Consider the following 6,556-nt stretch of genomic DNA (forward strand, 5'->3'; position numbering starts at 1 on the left):
CATTAGAAAAATTTTGAAATTTCACATGCAAAATCTTGATAATGTCCGGATAGTTATCAAACATTTCTTAATAAAAAACTTTATATTTTGTCTGTTATTTTCAGTAATTAATCTCTGTACAGGTTCGGTCCCCCAGTAGCACAGCGGCATGTCTGCGGACTTACAACGCTAGAATCCGAGTTTCGATACCCGTGGTGGGCAGAGCACAGATAGCCCATTGTGTAGCTTTGTGCTTAATTACAAACAAACAAACTGTAAAGGTTCGGTAAATTTGACCGATCTCGCAACTACCATACAAAATTAGGAAATAAACATAAATTATGCCTCTTTCATTCTAGAATGAATACAAATTATAACATGAAAACATAAATGTTTAGACGAAATAGCTTAAATCTCATAACATAATACATTTATATATATTTATTATTTTTATTATATTGACCTTTCACCCGTGTCTAGCTAACAATACAGAAGTTACAACGACTCGGCTCACGTGCATTCATGTTACCATATCAAATAACATGAAGGTGACCTTCGGTCTGTACAATGTAATTTGTGTTGGCTGTGTTTTAGTCGACTATTATTTTGTAAAATACAGTCACATTTCAATTATTATACATTATATCTATGTATATAGATTATTGCTATTTTGAAATAAGTTCTTAAAGTTATTTCTTCTAGAACAGTAAATATAGAAGTAAAGAAAACAATTATCTCTTCTAATTACGACCTTTGCACTGGGTTGCTGTTAATGTAGGTTGCTAGCCTTTAATTTTTTTTAGGTTTTACATATACTTTTGATAACTAAAAAATCATAAATATCATACAATTCTACTATAATTTGTCAAGCTTAGTAACTAAGTTGTTGGGTCCAAAAAGTATGAAATTTCGAGCAGACTCGATTGAAAAGAAAGAAATGGCTGAAGGAACGTTATAAAGTCTGAGAAAACCACTAGGGGGACATTCTAAGCTTCTGATTGGTTATTCATGTCATATATAAAAATAAGTGTATATAAGGGAGCATTTCCAAAAATGGAAAGATGTGGGCGGGGTGCCACTATGTTTGATTTATCACATAAGACCTTCTTATTTTATATTCTAACTTTTCAATATCTGAAATTTAAGTTTCTAATTCGTATGAAACTATAGACTTGGTATTCTGAATTCACAAACATCTAATTTGAACCAGTGCTGCATTCAACATACCACGTGACGCACAAAAATCGATGTTTATCTGTGTTTCTTAATATTTACTTTTAAATTAACAAATTGAGTAATGTATAGCTCTAAAATCTGAATTATAATCTACAGTTTGTACCAAACTTATTGACATAAGTTCTTGAAATAGTAGTTCAATAAAATTTTGAATGCGATTCAACAAACGAGATGACATGGCCTTTCACCCGTATCCCGTATCGAAAGGGTGAAAATAAGTAGAAGGCCATATTGAAGGAAGCTTTTGTGTAAGGTAGGAATGGTTGTGTTATAGAAATCAATTACAGATGTATGGTTGCCAGTTATAAGGTATTGGAATTATATATATATATCAGGTATTTTGCATAGCATAATGGGATCTACCTCACTACTTTTTGATGTATCAAAAAATTGCTATTTTGTGTGGCACGTTACAATAAATATATTTTTTTAAATTAACAATCACTATCTTACAAATAAGTTCCAGTTGAAGTTCTATTACTGATAAACAATATCAAGAACTATTACGCAGAAACTAACGGTAGATCTTAAATTACAGAAAATTCTTTACAGCAGAACAGGTGTGGAAACTGTCAGAACTATGCACACTAACACAGGTTCTGCTATTAAACTTACTGTGGGTAGACCATGTTTCTGGGTTACTATACAACCAATCAATATCTATGTTGTTTGAAAGTCATTGAAGCTTCCATGGTTCTTCTCTTTTTGATTTTATATATCATTTAATTTTCATATTCATTTTAATACTCGTTTTGTAGTATGAGAATCTGCGAATAAATTCACTCTTAAATTTTCGGGAGTTATTTCTTATTGAAATATATTTAAATCTAATAATCTCCTAGTTTAAAGATCAACTGTCGTCCTGAATTATGCTTTTCAAGTTTTTCACTCTCTAATTTGATGTCATCCAACAAATATCCCAACCCTTCACAAATACCTTTTATGTATCAAATATGAATAGTTAAAATTCGTTCTGCTTATCATTTTATACAATAGTTCCACAAACTTATTTTATACCACAGAGATAAGTTATAGCTTTAATTAAACATTTATTTTTTCAAGTTACTTAATTCAAGTTTAAAGATTTACTCAGCCATTCAAAGATTACAATCTATGAACTTGTGTTTTAGTTATAATATTTGATGAACAAATCGCAAATATTAAGATTAAATTAAAATAATTTAACAGAACTAAAATGTTTTCGTGATAAGACAAAATTCATAAGCGAAGAGTTAAGTTGAATTCGGTACTATCTGCTTTTTTATTTGATATCATGACTTGACTGGTTCATAAAATGATAGAGTTTTTGTTTTAGATTTACGTAAACGTGCTGGATATCGTATTATATATATATATATCAGGAATAAAGTGTTAAACCTGTATTTATAAAATATTTTGCGAATGTGATCTCAAAGTTCACTATAAATTGATTACAATAATGATAATCATTCATTACTTATGCCCATTAGTCATAATATAGATTGATGGATGATAAAGATAAATAAACCATTAAACTTTAATGTGATAAATATGTTCATAACTGTTTTGCCGAAGAAATACATTAAACATTATTCTAAACAGGGAACTTCAAGTGGGGAGTAGTATTGTTTGTAATTAAGCGTTGTAAGTCCGCAGACATGCCGCTATGCCACTAGGGGGCGTGGTAGTAGTATTTTGACAACGGCGATATTAATTAAATAATTTATTCTTCAATCATATATGAATATTTAAATTATAAGTAGAAGGATAATCGATCATGACTGTTTTTAGCTTCTATATTTTCTTATTTTTCGAAATGGAAGTATTTAATGCAAGCTCTAGTTTGTGAAATTGCAATTCAATAATAAAAAAGTACTAACGTAATTACATGAAACATTTATTAAAAACTCTTCTTTCGTCTTTATATTATACTCATTCTTCATTTATTTTAAATCTATTCTAATATGACTTATTTCATTTGCGCTATATACTTATTATTTTCTCCTATTCTCTTTTACTGTCGTTTATTACAGATTATATCACATTTCTGATGTAATTACCATTATTTATTTTTGTACCTCTAGCTTACTGAAGATGGAATTTTGAATAGTCAGAAACGTCTAATAAATGGTTCGTGTAATTACGTTCGTGTTTTTCCTTATTATTTGTGAAATGGGTTTAAAATATAAAACTTCTTAATTCGTAAATAAAATTGCTTCTTAATCTATTTGACTTCTTTAAACTTTAATTCAATATTACGTTTGTTTGTTTATATTTAACTGCAAAGCTTAACAATAAGTTATCTGTGCTATTATGAGCCACTGTTACTTGAAGAGTACCTCAGCGCTTAAGATTTGTCGTAAAGTATAAGTTTGATGATAAAGATGATCAGAAAAGACGCTTTATAACATTTAAAGCAGTGGTCTTATTAGATAAAATAATTTATACAACTAAATTGTCTAATATTTAATATATCATTATAAACTTTGCCAACATTTTACTGGTCGATTCAAAATAATTCACTGATATTTCCAAGACTTTCAACATTTTTTATCTCACATATCTCAACAGTATTGTTGGAGTTTTGGATCTTTATAATTAATATTTGGTGGTTTTAAACTTATTCTTATTCTTATTATTAACATTCACAATATGTAGAGATGGAATAATAAGTTGAAGATTTTAAGTAAAAGTTCTATTGTAAATAATATACGACTTAAATATTAGATAACATGTATGGATACTTCAACGAACTTAATTGTACGTAAGTAGCTGGTGGAAAAATACGTTTAGGGATGTTTTAAATATTTCTGGCCATAAAAATAAGTAAGAATTGTTGTATAAATTTTTTAATACTATTTTTAGTATCTGGCTTATTGTGTACAGCTCAAAATAAAGTTATAAAGTTAATTGAAGTATTATATATATTTCAAATTTCATATAAATTGGAAAAATTATTATTTATTACCCATTTATTGGAAGAATTATGTCTGCTCGAAGTTAAAAATGTCATTGTATTATATAGAATTGTTTCTCCTCGAAGTTAATAATTCAATGGAGTATACTTTATTGTTATCATTCAGCAGAAATGTAGTCGATATTGTAAAAGTTCAGCATCTGCGTTGACGCTAAACAGTATATTCCGGACTGATCCGGTTGCTATGACTGCACATCCGGGCAGTGTAGAACATACCTCGGTAGAAAGAAACGTCACTTGAAGTGCTTCTCATGCATGCTCAAAACAAACGTCTCTTTCTAAGCGTAATGGAAATAGAATGAAACATTGATGAAAGGAGAACAAATTCATAGATGTGAGTTCAGAGAAAAACGTTGTTTTTTGACTATGGTTAAAAAATAAACATCTATTGAAGAAAATCCCGCATCTTATATTTTTACGTGCCGTATTTTTAGAAAATATTTGAAATATTTACTTACTGCCTTCTTTGAAACAAACCCTCAAAACACGTTAAGAGCTACCAGCTACGTGACCATCTAAAGGAAGGTAAGTTTTGTAATATCGTACTTTATTCATGAAATATTTGTTGTTTAACCACAAAAACCAATAATTTTCGACAAATTACGCGTGACATGACAATCCAAACACGTGTTATATTTTCTTTAGGATCAACATAAAAATTAAGACGTTCAATATATATATACCAACATATATCGCCCAATAGTAGGTGATGTTTCTACAGATGATAAACGGTATCTGTCAGTGAGTATACGTGCATAGTAAACTAACTGTTTTAAAAACACTTCAGGCCTTGATAGTTTCTGAAAGTGGATATAATGAGATAAAACAATCGAAAGTTCACACCACCTCTAACACTGATATTATTGTATTTTATATATTTGTGAATAGTTTTGGTAAATTGTGTCACTTTTTAATAGTTGTGTGCATTTTTGAGAATCTATATCATTACACATCAGCCAATAAGAATAAACTGACAGACAACGAAATATTTATAAGCATAATGTAGTGATTTTATTTTGGGGAACATATTACATATTTCGACAGAACATTGACATAAATAAAACCACTTCATTAGCCTTTTAAATCGTTGTCTGTCAGTTTATTGTTATAGTAACATAATGTGCTTCCGTACACAAACATCAGCCAATTATATAAAACTTGTTTTTACAGCGAAATTATACTGATTTGCTGTACATGGTGTAAATTATATAAATCTTTATTCGTTTGTTTTAGAACAAAGCCATATTGGACTATCTTCTGTGTCCACTGCGGGGAATCGAACCCCGGATTTTAGCGTTGTAAGGCCCTATCCCACCGAGGAGACAATATATGATACTACTTACCTCGAAATGAATAGACTTCAAATTTTTTGCTTATTTTATTTTTTGTTAATTTCATACTTAAATCCTTCGTTTCGTTTCAGTTCAAGTGTGATTTGTTTCGTCAAAAATTGTCACTTTTTAGCATTCAAACTCTTTATTCAATTATGGACCTTTGGATTCACATTAGCCTCTGAATTTATCTTGTTTTATTTGCGCTGTTTTCTACTGTGTAAGTCTGGAATTTCAAATTAAGTTATTTTTCTTGACTGCTAACAAGGTTTATTGTTAGTAAATGATGAGAATAACAGCCAGTTTGCTTCAACTTACTTGTTTTGTGCAAAGGCTTCGTAGTTCTTTTCCATTAGTGAATATTGTCCAAGAAATGTCCTAAACACCAACTTATAGCCGTGAGTTTCTTTCATATTTTAAATTTCATGTCATTGTTCTATTTGCATTTCTTTCTCGCCATTTTGCAAAGTTTGAACAAATTGCATGTTTCTATTTAAATGAAGTTTACATTTATCTTCAGGTTCTTATTATTTTTTCTTTTGCCGTGTAGCTAAATTTTCAGGTTTATTAGTACTAGCAACTTTTCAAGATGATAAGAAATATGACATTATTTCTATACTTGTGGCTTTCAGGGAAGTGGCATTTTGCTGCTTCATACCATCAGAGAAATTCAATAAACGGGTAATCTCTTGGATGACAATATTACAATCCTTAGTTCGATATTGTGCTTCATTTACATCTTTCGTACCTTCAAAAATGTTCTCCTACTAGATAAAAATTCACCTTTCCTACAGTTTATAAAAGAGTCGCAGAGAATATGTAAAGCTCATAAACAATTTTGGACGGCAGCAAAGCAATCTTTAGTTTAGAAAAACTTGGGATGCATGTTTGACAGAGATCTATGTTTCTGGATCTTATAAGACTGATATGTATTCGAAATTGTAAAAAAAAGAAAAGTTGTTGTTTTTCAGCTTACAAATGTTCGTAAAGAAAAATTGAAGGTAACTCGAATGGTAAGTCATTATCTTTCTCTTACTAGAGCCCCCCCCCCAGT

General features: G+C 29.7%; 1 protein-coding gene across 3 annotated transcripts in view; it reads left to right on the forward strand.

Annotated features, from left to right (window-relative positions):
• Window positions 1-4,435: 4,435 nt before the first annotated feature.
• Window positions 4,436-6,556, forward strand: part of LOC106458895 (alpha-1A adrenergic receptor-like) — a 59,555-nt gene continuing 57,434 nt past the window's right edge. For all 3 annotated transcript variants that reach the window (XR_002610458.1, XM_022385253.1, XM_022385254.1), the window contains exon 1: window positions 4,436-4,696. The gene's annotated coding sequence lies outside the window, so the exon portion shown is untranslated. The remainder of the gene's footprint in view (window positions 4,697-6,556) is intronic.

The sequence above is a fragment of the Limulus polyphemus genome, unplaced genomic scaffold (assembly GCF_000517525.1).
Source record: "Limulus polyphemus unplaced genomic scaffold, Limulus_polyphemus-2.1.2 Scaffold530, whole genome shotgun sequence".
Lineage (NCBI taxonomy): Eukaryota > Metazoa > Arthropoda > Merostomata > Xiphosura > Limulidae > Limulus > Limulus polyphemus.